Genomic DNA, 14,580 nt, shown 5'->3' on the forward strand with positions numbered 1-14,580 from the left:
GTAGTTCCCAGCGAGAGAATCATTTCCTCCAACTTCCATCCCTGTAGCTGAAGACCCTCCTGCTAAAAATCCTCTTCTAGCACTTGTTTTCAGACTCTCTATATCCTTCTGATCCAGTTTTGTTAGGTCATATGTATCTAGGAATATTCAAATATATTGGAGTACAAAAACAGAAAGTAATTTCTGATTCTCCTCTGTATTCCAGTAGGACTTGTGATGTTATTTTCATCATGGATTTTTAAAATTTTCATTTTCCTCTCTTTCCTATACTCAGCTGGGTTAAAACTTTATCAAGTTTATTTAATGTTTCAAAGAACCAAATTCTTTCTTTAATTTTTGAATTGTTTTATAATGTCAAATTCATTAAGTTGGAGTCTGATTTAATTTCCTTGATCTATTGATATTGTTACTGATTTGTTCTTCTTTGTTTTAGGCCTGGAGATGTAATGATAGTTCATTTATTTGGTGTCTTCCTGTTATTTAATGGATGGGCTCAATAATATGAACTTTCTTCTTACAGTCTCCTTCATAGTTGCCCAAAAGTTTTGATATGTTGTGTCACTATTTTCATTTACTGCTAAGTATTTTTTTATTTCATCTCTGATTCACATTAGTATCCATTCATCATTCTATAAAATTATTTAATATGATTTGTCTCCAAGTGTTTTTGTGTTTTCTACTTGTATTTTCTCATTGATGTCTAATTTAATTCCATTATGATGAAATAGTATGCAGAGGATTACCTTCATTTTTATTTTTTTTTTTATTTACAATGAGATACTTTTTGGCCTAGAATAGGATATATATTGCAAAATATTCCAAGTGCTGTTGAGGAAGGTGTATTCAGTCATTAATGGATGAAATATTCTATATATGTCTCTTAAGTGTATTTTTTTCATTCTATACCATGTTTGGTTTTTATTTAGATTAACTAATTTTGAGAGGGGTGTATGATAAGGTTATCTAGTAGTATTGTGTTTTGGCCTATTTGACTGTTGATGTTGAGGAGAGTTTGTTTGATATATGCAGCTGCTCTTAGTAGAGCATAAATATAAATGACTGCTATTACTTTATGCATAATTCCCTTAAGGAGAATAAAAGGACCTTATTTGTATCTTCTGATTAACTCTGCTTTGAAGCCCAATTTATCTGATATGAGAATAGATACTGCCCCTTGTATATGAAGACAACATGAATAATATATTTTCCCCAAACTTTTTCCTTCATTCTGTGTTTGACTTTCTTTATGTCTAAGTCTATTGGAGACAACATATATTTGGGTCTTGTTTTCCAATTCAACCTGCAAGCCTATGTCATTTTTAGATGAACTGAGACAATATTAAGTACAGAGTTTTTTTATTGAAATATATTTTCTAATATCCTGACATTTTGGGTTATTTCCAGTTTTTAACTTGATTCTCCTTTGAGTTTTTACCTTGGTTCTCCTTTGAGTATTCTTCTAGTGTTGTTTCTGCTTTGCTAGTTTTTGTTTTTTCTCCATATATTCTTGAAATATTTTATTGCATATCTTTCATAGTGTCAAATTTAAGTTATAAATTATTTTAACCCTTGATTTTCATGAATTTTTTTTATTTCTTCTTCAAGTCAAAGTCTTAATTTTGCTTTATATAGTATTATTGTTTGGCATGTATTTTCTTCAGTGTTTGGTATATGTTATTCTAAAACCTCCTCCTTTTAGGGTCTGAGTTAAAATATTAGCTGAGATTTGCATTGTTTTTTCTTAAAAAGAGACCAGTCTTTTAATCTTACTGCTTTAAGATTTTTTTTTTTTTACCTGTATATTGGACACTTTCAAAATGATGTGTCTTCAAATGAGTTTCTTGCAATATTGTATATCTGGAGTCCTGCATATTTTATCTATATGATTTTCCATTTTGATTTTAAGACTTGGGAAATTTCCTGATGTTATTTTATTGCTAACATTGTGCATCATTTTGTTTATATTTCAGAACCTTCATCTTGAAATTTCTTTTCATAGTCCCTTAAAATTATTTATCTCCAGTCTTTTTTTTTTCTTTAAGATTATATAGTTTGTCTTCAAGTCCTCAAAAATCTATCTTCTTGTGGTCTCATCTGTTGGTGATGCTTTCCATTGGATTTTTAATTTGATTGATGAATACTTTCATGTTGAGAATTTTCAATTAATTCATCCAAAAGATGTATATTTCCTTATTGACTTTACCTTTCACCTTGTATTTTCTCTCTGCTTTGATTTATTTTGTCATCTTTTACCTCATAGATCAGTTATACAGTACACTTTCTATATATCATCTCTGACATTTCCTCCATTGTTGTGTCAATGGAATTTGTTGTTGAGGTATTCTATGCTGTTTGGTATAGTTTGTTCCATTCATTTCTCATATTGTTTGAGTATTCACCCAACTATCTGGATGGAGATACAGCAGTGATTTTCTATCTTATGAGTTTATAGTGTCCCTCTATGTTATAAGCACCTTAAAATATGGGGACAAAGGTAAATTATAGCAAAAATCTAAAAACCTATGCCAACAATATATAGCAGTACATTAGGTACTTCATTTCTATTTTGACATATAGAGTGTTACTTGGCATAATATGCAGATATAGAAGTATCAGCAATTTCCTTCAGGAATCATAAATTATGCCTGGCACAAAGTCAAACAATAAGTGTTGTTTATGATTTCTGCCATATTAACTAATGCTATGTAATTGGTGGTAGGGGAGGACATTACGACATCGAGTAAAATTAATGATGTTAAGGATAAAATTCAGTATGAGGAGAGCAGGGATAGAAAGGTAGAAAATGTTGGCAATTTTAAAGGGTAAATAGGGCAGATGCAGTGGTAACGTAGGATGTGTTAAGGAGGAAGAAGGAGAAAAATGGAAGAAAGAATATACAGCAGAATGAGGATAGAATTTGGTTGTTCACAATAGAATAGTGAAGGGGAGAAAAGGGAAATATAGAATACAGTGCTGGAAAAAAGAATACAGAACAAAATGAAGATATGCTAATCCAAACCTTGACATTCAAAAAACTGATCATGAAAAATAATCACCTTCAACAAAAAGGCTAGAAATTACGAAAGAAAAACAAATCTTTATATGTATAGGTGTTCTTGAACAAATTAGTACAAATTGAAGTAAAACAAAACACCCAAAACAACACAAATCATAAACAAGAAAAAAAAATGTAAAATCTGAATGAAAAGTTAAGAAATTAGGGAGTCATTGTGACTATGTTTGATAAAGAGTGAGCATATGTGTTTGCTGTCTGTTCCCAACTAATTTTGTTTCTTCCTGAGGTGTGAACTGAATGTGGGTGTATGGGCATAACCTGTTGAGTTCTTCCTGTTTAGCCTTTTGTTCACCAAGTTTCCAGTGGGGTTCTAAGATTTCTAAACTTCCCTTCTTTTGAGATTGGTAAGGGGTGGAATGGTAAGAGCTGTCCATCCACTACCAGTGTGTTCTCCCCTTTGAGAGCAGTTTCCATATGTGGAATTCCTGGTTGCAAGGACTTAGTATTAGTGAGGATCTTGTTGCTTTAATTTGTGGTGAGTTGTTTGCATTGTAATATTCATCTAAAAGTTGGTAAATGTCAATCTATGATAGACTGGAAAGGTCAGGTGGTAAAATAGTGGTCTGGTTGGGACAGGCTGTGGGCCAGATAGCAATGTAGTTGTAGGTTGGCCTGGCAGGGATGTTGCCCTCTGGCAAGCTGGACTAAGGACAAGATAGTGAAGGTGCACATTTAGTAGGTCAAGTGGTAGGCAGGGTGTGATTCTGAAGGGCTTGGCAGACAAGGTCCCTGGTTTCTAGAGACCCAGAAACATTGTGATCACAGGAACCAGTTAGGTAAGGCAGGCCAGAACCACTTGTATGTCAGACAATTGACAGTGCCAGGAACAGGAGGGACACTGCAGTGTGTTGATGTCAGTGACGCAGCAGGTGCCAAACTAGGTGGGTGAAAGGGAAAAGTGGGTGCTGTGGTCTTCAAAGTGCCAAGGAATAGTCAGGCAGGCAGAGGGTCAAGTTTCCTGACACCAATCATATCATCATTTTTTTTAATTTTAATTAAAAATCATAAATTTACACAGGGTAATGTTTTTTGATTCATTCTGTTTTATTTTCCCCTTCCCACCCACCCTCCTGCCACTGTTTTCCCTGTACACAGTCCTTCCTTCCTGCATTCTTACCACAATCCTTATCCCTAACCCTAAACCTAACCCTAACCCTAACACTAACCCCTCCTACACCTCTTTATATGTCCTCATCTGCTTATCAGCGAGATCATTCGTCCTTTAGTTTTTTGAGATTGGCTTATCTAATTTAGTATGATATCCTCCAAGTTCATCCATTTGCCTGCAAATGCCATAATTTTATCATTCTTCATGGCGGAGTAATATTCCATTGTACATATATATGCCACAGTTTCTTTATACATTCATCAACTGAAGGGCATCTAGGTTGGTTCCACAATCTGGCTATAGTGAATTGAGCAGCTATGAACATTGATGTCACAGTATCTCTGTAGTACGCTGATTTTAAGTCATTTGGGTATAGGCCAAGGTGTGGGATAGCTGAGTCAAATGGTGGTTCCATTCCAAGCTTTCTGAGGAATCTCCATACTGCTTTCCAGAGTGACTGCACTAATTTGCAGCCTCACCAGCAATGTATGAGTGTACCATTTTTCCACATGTCCTCGCCAACACCTATTGTTGCTTGTGTTCTTGATAATCGCCATTCTAATTGGGGTGAGATGAAATCTTAGAGTAGTTTTCATTTGCATTTCTCTTATTACTACAGATGTTGAAAATTTTTTCATGTATCTGTTGACTGCTTGTACATCTTCTTCTGTGAAGTGTCTGTTCATTTCCTTAGCCCATTTGTTGATTGGATTATTTGTATTCTTGGTGTAGAGTTTTTTGAGTTCTTTATAGATTCTGGAAACTAGCACTCTACCTGAAGTATGAGTGGCAAAGATATTCTCCCAATCTGTAGGCTCTCTTTTCACATTACTGATAGTTTCCTTTGCTGAGAAAAAGCTTTTTAGTTTGAATCTATTCCAGTGGTTGATTCTAGCTTTTATTTTTTGTGCTATGGGTGTCCTGTTAAGGAAGTCTGATCCTAAGCCAACAAGTTGAAGGTTTGGACCTACTTTTTATTCTATAAGATGCAGGGTCTCTGTTCTGATTCCGAGGTCCTTGATCCATTTTGAGTTGAGTTTGTGCAGGGTGAGATACAGGGATTTAGTTTCATTCTGTTGCATATGAATTTCCAGTTTTCCCAGCACCATTTGTTGAAGAGGCTATCTTTTCTCTATTGCATATTTTTAGAACCTTTGTCTAGTATGAGAAAACTATATGTATTTGGGTATGTTTCCATATCCTCTATTCTGTAACATTGATCTATGTGTCTATTTTGGTACCAATACCATACCGTTTTTGTTACTATTGCTTTGTAATAGACTTGAAGATCTGATATTGTGATACACCCTGCATCTCTCTTTATACTGAGGATTTCTTTAGCTCTTCTGGGTTTCTTATTCTTCCAGATGAATTTCATAATTGCTTGCTCTATTTCTGTAAGGTACATTGGAATTTTAATTGGAATTGCATTGAATTTGTATAGCACTTTTGTATATGGCCATTTTGACAATATTAATTCTGCCTATCCAAGAACATGGGAGATCTTTCCATCTTCTAAGGTTCTCTTTAATTTCTTTCTTTAGTGTTCTGTAGTTCTCATTGTAGAGGTCTTTCACCTCTTTTGCAAGATTGATTCCCAAGTATTTTATATTTTTGATGTTATTGTGAATGGGGTAGTTTTCCTAATTTCTCTTTCTGAAGATTTATCACTTATGTGTAAAAATACATTGGATTTATGAGCATTGATCTTGTAACCTGCTACATTACTGAATTCACTTATGAGTTCTAAGAGTTTTCCAGTGTAATTTCCAGGATCCTCTATATATATAATCATGCCATCAGCGAACAGGGATAGTTTGAGTTCCTCTTTTCCAATTCGTATCCCTTTAATTTCTTCGGTTTGTCTAATTGCTCTGGCTAGAGTCTCAAGAATGATATTCAATAGAAGTGGTGTAGGAGGGCATTCCGGTCTTGTTCCAATTTATATGGGGAATGCATTCAGTTTTTCACCATTTAGAATGATATTGGCCATGGGCTTAGCGGAGCTGACCTTTAAAATGTTAAGGAATGTTCCCAGTACCCCAATATTCTCTAGTGTTTTGAGCATGAAGGGATGCTGTATTTTATCGAATGCTTTTTCTGCATCTATTGAAATAATCATGTGATCCTTAACTTTTAGTCTGTTGATATGGGGAATGACATTTATTGATTTCCAGATGTTGAACCAACCTTGCATCCCTGGGATAAAACCCACTTGATCCTGGTGCACTTGTTTTTAAGATATTTTTGTATGCGATTTGCTAAAATTTTGTTAAGAATTTTTGCATCGATGTTCATTAAGGATATTGGTCTGAAATTTTCTTTCCTTGATGTGTCTTTGTCTGATTTAGGTATCAGGGTGATATTGGCTTCATAGGATGAGTTTGGGAGGGTTCCCTCCTCTTCTATTTCATGGAATACTTTGAGGAGTATTGGAATGAGCTCTTCTTTAAACGTTTTGTAGAAGTCAGCTGAGAACCCATGTGGTCCCGGACTTTTCTTTGTTGGTAAGCTTTTGATGACCTCTTCTATTTCATTGCTTGAAATTGATTCATTTAAGTTGCGTACGTCCTCCTCTTTCACTTAGGTAATTCATATGTCTCTAGAAACTTGTTGATGTCTTCCAGGTTTTCTGTTTTTTTTTTGGAGTATAGATTTTCAAAATAGCTTCTAATTATGTTTTTTATTTCACTTGTGTCTGTTGTGATATTTCCTTGTTCATTCTGAATTTTATTAATTTGTGTTTTCTCTCTCTTTCTCTTTGTTAGTGTGGCTAAGGGTCTATCAATTGTTTATTTTTTCAATGAACCAACTATTTATTTTGTTAATTTTTCTGATTGTTTCCTTTGTTTCAATTTCATTGATTTCATCTCTGATTTTAACTATTTCCTTTCTTCTACTACTTTTGGTGTTGGTCTGCTCTACTTTTGCTAGGGCTTTGAGCTGTAGTGTTAGGTCATTTATATGTTGATTTCTTCTTCTTTTGTTGAATGAGCCCCATGAAATAAATCTTCCTCTGAGTACTGCTTTCATAGTGTCCCAGAGATTTTGACATGACGTGTCTTTGTTCTCATTTTCTTCTAGGAATTTTTTTATTTCCCTCCTGATGTCTTCTGTTATCCATTCATCACATAAGAGTGAATTATTTAATCTCCAGGTATTGGAGAAGTTTCTGGTTTTTATTCTGTCATTTATTTCTAATTTCAATCCATTATGATCTGATAGAGTACAAGATAGTTTCTCTATCTTCTTGTATTTGCTAACAGTAGCTTTGTGTCATAAGACATGGACTATTTTAGAGAAGGACCCATGTGTTGCTGAGAAGAAGGTGTATTCATTCTTTATTGGATGGTACATTCTATATAAGTCGGTTAAGTCTAAATTGTTGATTGTGTTATTGAGTTCTATGGTTTCTTTATTTAATTGTTTTTGGATGATCTATCCAGCAGTGAAAGAGGTTTGTTAAAATTGCCTAGTATTATTGTGCTGTGGTCTATTTGACTTCTGGAATTGAGAAGGATTTGTTTGATGTACATGGATGAGCCAATGTTCAGGGCATAGATGTTTATGATTGTTATGTCTTGCTGATTTATGCGTCCCTTAAGTAGTATGTAATGTCCCTCTTTACCCCTTTTGGCTAGTTTTGTCTTGAAGTCCACATTATCTGAATTGAGGATGGATACTCTAGCTTTTTTGCTGTGTCCGTGTGCATGGTATGTTTTTTCCCATCCTTTGACCTTTAGTCTATGGGTATCTCTTTCTATGAGATGAGTCCCTTGCAGGCAGCCAATTGTTGGATATTTCTTTTTAATCCAATCTGCCAGTCTATGTCTTTTGATTGATGGGTTCAGGCCATTAACATTCATGGTTATTATTGTGATATGATTTGTATTCCCAGTCATTTGACTCATTTTTGTTTTTTGACATGATTTGGTTTCCCCTTTATTTGGCTATTCCTTTAGGCTAGTTCCTCCCATTGCTGATTTGCATCATTTTTTTCATCTCTTCCTCATGGAATATTTTGCTGAGAATGTTCTGCAATGCTGGCTTTCTTTTTGTAAATTCCTTTAGCTTTTGTTTATCATGGAAGTATCTTATTTCATTGTCAAATCTGAAAGTAAGTTTTCCTGGGTATAAGATTCTTGGTTGGCATCCATTTTCTTTCAGGGCTTGGTAATGTTTTTCCAGGCCCTTCTACCTTTTAGGGTCTGGACTGAAAAATCTGCTGATATTCTTATTGGTTTCCCCATGAATATATTTTGATTCTTTTCTCTCGTGGCCTTTAAAATTCTGTCTTTATTTTGTATGTTAGGTATTTTCATTATAATGTGCCTTGTTGTGGGTCTGTTATAATTTTGTATATTTGAAGTCCTATAAGCCTCTTTTACTTTTACCATTTCATTCTTCAGTTTGGGGAAATTTTCTGATATTATTTCATTGAATAGATTGTTCATTCCTTTGGTTTGTTCCTCTAAACCTTCCTCATTCCCAATAATCCTTAAATTTGGCCTTTTCATGATATCCCATAATTCTTGTAGATTCTGTTCATGATTTCTTACCATCTTTTCTGTTTGGTCAACTTTTCTTTCAAGATTAAATATTTTGTCTTCATTATCTGAGCTTCTGTCTTCCAGGTGTTCTATCCTATTGGTTATGCTTTCTATGGAGTTTTTAAATTGATTTATTGTTTCCTTCATTTCAAGGATTTCTGTTTGGTTTTTTTTCAATATCTCTCTTTATTGAAATGATCTCTTGCTTCCCATATTTGCTCTTTTAACTCTTGATTGGTGCGATCATTTAATGCCTGCATTTGCTCTTTCATCTCCTCGTTTGCTTCCTTGATTGTTTTAATTATGTACATTCTGAACTCCCTTTCTGACATTTCTTCTGCTGTGCTGTCATTGGGTTTTATTGATATAGTATCTAGGTTTGTTTTGGATATTTTCTTCCCTTGTTTTCTCATATTGGTCAGATGTCAGTGGGACTTTGTGATATTTCAGAATTCTTCTATTGGCTTATATTGTCCCTGTAGATTTCCAGTGTATGATCTTCGTGCCTTCAGTAGCCTGAAATCTTGGAGTAAGTTGATAATGAGTGCTTAAAAGGAAAGCTGCCCCTAGTACTCTACTGGTTCCAGGACTTGGTGCTGGCTCTGTTTGGAAAGGCTCTCACTGGGGTGTCTGCTCCAAGAAGACAACCTGGAAAGTCACTTACCGCTGGAGGGGGCCGGGCTGCGGGCTGCTTGGGGAAGCCCCTGGCTGCCCTGTCCTGGTCCCTGAAGCAACCTGTGGGCAGGAACTCACTGCCCTGGTTCAGGGAACTGAAGCTTTGTTCTGTGCAGAAAGGCTCTCACTGGGGGGCCCTCTCTTAGATGCTGGAGAATTTGGCCCTGTGGGAGGACCCCACTGCCAGAGTGGGCAGAGCCACCTGGGGAGGACTCTTGCTGCTCTGCCTTACTCTAATAAGCCACCCAAATCTGGGCCTGCCACCCGGGCAGCGCTTCACTGCTTCACCAGGTAGGGGAGACTCACCCCGACACTCTATTTAAGTCTGAGTCTCTCAATGCCTCTCCTTCTTGAATCCTGGGTTCTGGAGTGATTGAAGATGCAGTCATCCTCTAGTCTACCATCTTGGATCACCCTGTTGAAAATCCTGTGACTGGGGGGTCCAGGGGGTAGGTCCACCTGGAGAGGTCTCTGGCTGCCTTGCCCTGGTCCCTGAGGCTGCTTATGAGCCGGAGGTCACTTCTGGCTTGTGGCCTTGTGGCTGGCTCTGTGTGGAAAGGCTCTCACTGGGTGTTCTGCTCCGAGAAGCTAGCCTGGAAAGGTGCTTCCTGCTGGAGTGGGCCAGGCTGCGGGCTGCTTGGGGAAATCCCTGGTTGCCCTGTCCTCGTCCCTAAAGCAACTTTTGGGCAGGAACTCGCTGCCCTGGTTCAGGGAACTGAAGCTCGGTTCTGTGCAGAAAGTCTCTCACTGGGGGGCCTGCTCCGAGATGCTGGAGAATTTGGCCCTGTGGGAGGGGCCCACCGCCAGAGTGAGCAGGGCCACCTGGGGAGGACTCTAGCTGCTCTGCCCCACTCCAATAAGCCACTTGTATCCGGGTCTGCTGCCCGGGCAGTGCTTCACCATTTCACCGGGTGGTGGAGACTCACCGCGATGCTTTATTTTAGTCCAAGTCTCTCAATACCTCCCCTTCTTGAATTCTGGGTTCTGGAGCAAGTGGAGATACAGTCACCCTCTAGTCCACCATCTTAGATCACCCCATGAAAAAAAGCCTGTGGCCCGGGAGCTGGGGGGTAGGTCCACCTGGAGAGGTCTCTGGCTGCTTTGCCCTGGTCCCAGAGGCTGCTTGTGGGCCAGAGGTCATCATGGGCCTGAGGACTTGTGGCTGGCTCTGTGTGGAAAGGCTCTCACTGGGTGGTCTGCTCCAAAAAGCTAGCCTGGATAGGTACTTCCCGCTGGAGTGGGCCAGGCTGCGGGCTGCTTGGGGAAATCCCTGGCTGCCCTGTCCTGGTCCCTGAAGCAACCTGTGGGCAGGAACTCGCTGCCCTGGTTCAGAGAACTGAAGATTGGTTCTGTGCAGAAAGGCTCTCACTGGGGGTCCTGCTCCGAGATGCTGGAGAATTTGGCCCTGTTGGAGGAGCCCACTGCTGGAGTGTGCAGGGCTGCCTGGGGAGGACTCTAGCTGCTCTGCCTTACTCTTATAAGCCACCCAAATCTGGGCCTGCCACCCGGGCATCACTTCACCGCTTCACCGGGTGGGGGAGCCTCACCCCAAGGCTTTATTTTAGTCCGAGTCTCTCAATGCCTCCCCTTCTTGAATTCTGGGTTCTGGAGTGACTGGAGATGCAGCCACCCTCTAGTCACCATCTTGGATCCTCATATCATCATTTTGATCCAATATAGCTGGCATCATGAGTTCCTTTTAGCCACAGGACTCAGCATTGGAGAGAGTTGGCTTCTCTGTAACCTTCAATCTGGAGTATAGCAGTGCAAAAGTGCTCTTGTTTTCTTATTTTCCCTATGTTTATTAAGCTCAGTTAAGTCTTTGCTAGGCTTAGATAGGTTTATGCAGGTCTAGTCATAATCTCCCTGATCTGGATTTCCACTACCCATTGGCACAGCTGTACTGTACTCTCAACATGACTCCTGGTTCAGCTCTCCACTGATGATTGGTAAACTCTGGGTAACTTCTTTTAGACAAATTTAATGAGTTGAAGAGTTGAACATTATGTTTTCCATAATCATGCAAAACTAAACATTTTTAGAACTTAGGTAATGCAAAACAAAACCACATTATGTACAGAAAATTAAGTAATATTGATAATCATGTGCAATAAAAGCATTCTCATAAAGAGAAAATATAGTTTAAGCTGTTATTCTCCATGTTCAGAAACTGTACTTTTTAAAACAAACATGTGCACACCCCACCACCAATCACAGAGAGTGAAATTACACTCTTAGATATATGAGAACACAATAATGTTCCTCCAGAGTTAAAATCCAGGGTCATTATTAAAGGGGATGTACATTTAGAAAGAGAATTACTAAACCGTGGAAAATAATGCTTCCAGGAACCAGAAACAATTTCTGTCATATCCAGTTTTACAAATACTAAAAACACCAAGAATAATTTATAAATATGTCACATGAATGTTGTGTTTCATATGAAAACATATTTGAAAACATGCAGAATATGAGAAAATACAAATACACATAACTACATCAAAGATCCAATTGCACATTCTATGTATAGATGGTAAAACTATCATTAAAAAGTTGACTATTTTCCCCAAGCCAATCTATAATAAAATCCCAGCAAAATTTAAGAAGGGAACAAAGTAAAAGATCTAAAATTCTCCTGGAAGGTTATACATATGTATATAATTAGCCAGGAACTCCATGAAATGTAAAAGCAAAATTACCAGCTATCATTACCTGACACTAGTATATGTTATAAAATTATAGTATTGTGATAATCTATAGATCAAGAATTCACAATAGAGAAAATTACATAGAGAAATCCATATGTATGTAAACATTGTTTTTATTGTTAAGTGCAATAAAATCTATAATTTAATTTGTCTATTTAAAATCAATTATATTAAGAAAATTATTTAATGTAAATAAATAATATAATATATCCTAACAGTAGATATTAGAACTAGCAGCTGAGATCACTGGTTGGGATTATATGCAGAATGTGTGTAACACTGGAATTATACCTCATCACTGCTCAACAGAAAGCAGATATTAAGAGGGATGATTATAAAAATATAGCAGAATATAAATTTCCTGACTCAATTCACTCATGAATACACCAAATAAATATCTACTTCTGTTGTGAATCCCTCTTAAATTTATAAATTCATTAAAACATATTTAAAAACTACCATCAGATAACTTGGAAAAGTTGGGTTATACTATGACATTAACATTTCTTAATGATCCTTATAACTGGGACAGGATGCTTAAATCCACTGTCACTCAGAGTAGAGGAAGACACATTGGGTCATAAATATAGCATGTTTAACTCTAAATCATTTGTAGTTTGAATTTTAATATAGCTGGTACACACAGAGAAAGAGACTAGACATACATAAGTATCAAGATCAGAGAAAAAGAGTGTTTTTCTATGAAAATGTAAGATCCATGGACTTTATTTCATGGGGCCAGGAGTTAAATCTCAAAGGTTCCACTTTTCCCTAAAAGACATTTTCCAGCATAATCTGTGAAATGATGTTGCTAATATTTGAGTTTCCACCTATCCAGCATCAAAGAGTGAACAAGGGAAATGCAGTCTATAACTGGCAACCAAATTGGTAGTGAAGTACATCATGAGCCCTCTTCCTCAGCACACCTCACTAATTACTTCAGGGATAACCAATTCTTTCTGTAAGGAATTTGTCCAAAACTCAACTTTTTCCATTCAATATACTACATTCTAATCTCCCAGAAATTGGGAGAAATGACAAATATATAGGTGCATATTTCTCTATATCACAAATGTGGCTCCATTTTGGTATGCAAGAATTTTCATGGGCTGCAATCTCCACCAGGAGTGAAGAAAAAGGGGAAAAATTGCAGACCCCAGATTATTTCTAAAATAGGTTCACATCGCCTTCTTTCAATGAGTAAAAGGCAGCCTGAATTCTAACTTTTAGCATGAATTTAGTGCATCACTCAACTATGAGAAATTCTGCAGCCTGAGTGCAGCTACTATCAAAAAATGGAACAATATCTAGTGATACCGCTCTTTACGGGTGACAGTCCTGCTTCCTCAGGTGTTGAAGTATAACGCCCGAGAAGCACGCCGAGGTAAATGTAGAGTGGAAAATGCAGCTTTATTAAAGAAAAGTAAAAGCAGACTTCTCCTGGGTGGAAGAAGGGGACTCAAAGGTGGAATCCGTGGGATGAGCAAATCCTGTCCTTTTTATGGGTTTTATTCTCCCATTCTCTCCCCCTTATCTCTTTCCTTCCTGCCTATGGGATTAGGCCTGGTTTTGCAGGTGAGATGTGAAAAAGTGAGAAGCGGATGGGCCAGGGGGAGGGCCAAAGTGATTCAGGCAGGTAGGGGCCCAGGGGGCATAAATCAGCATCTTCCTGCCTGCAGTCTTTGACAAGCGCAGGTAAATTTGATTATCAATGGGTTCTGTAGGTCCTTGATATCCCATTCTCCCACAGCAGTCTCCAACTTCCAGAGGCAGATGGTTTTATGGCCTCCATTTCCTCGATCTGACCCGATTCCCTATCTCTACACTAACTGCCTGTCCCCAATTCTAGCTTCACTAGTACTCCAATTATGTGGATATGGATAAAATAAACACTTGCAACTGTGCGAGAATATAATTTTAGTAGAGCCAATTTTTAAAAAGCCTTGAAAGTTGAATGCTCTTTAAAAATTAACACAATAATTACAATTCTGGGTGTATTCCCAAAATATTTAAAATCAGTATTTTAAATAAATGGTTTCATTTTTTTCTTCATTGTAGCAGTATTTACAGCAGCCAAAGTTAGGGAACAACTAAAGTGACCTTTGATGAAGGACAAACCAGGAGATTTCTCCCAGATTTTAGGGCACTCAACTACTTCCCTGAAAAACTAGAGCCCCTAAATTTAGTCTGCTCTCTTACAAGATAATACCCAAGTATTGATATTCACTAGACTCTCAAGAGACTTTAGGTGTGTCAGCTGTGAGATCCTCATATCAGGCAGTTCTGAAACACAGTACCAGGAAAATACCAGAGAGGGTAAGGAGAACCTTCTTACATAAATTCCACTAGGAGACTTCTCAACACAAAGACATGTGACAATGTGTCTGGCCTTGAAGACAAAAGAAGTACAAGCACATATTTTTGCAAAGGTCAAGTGATTTGTCTCCAATTTCTATCATGTGA

This window comes from Sciurus vulgaris (genome assembly GCF_902686455.1).
Source record: "Sciurus vulgaris genome assembly, contig: HiC_scaffold_457_arrow_ctg1, whole genome shotgun sequence".
Taxonomy (NCBI): Eukaryota; Metazoa; Chordata; class Mammalia; order Rodentia; family Sciuridae; genus Sciurus; species Sciurus vulgaris.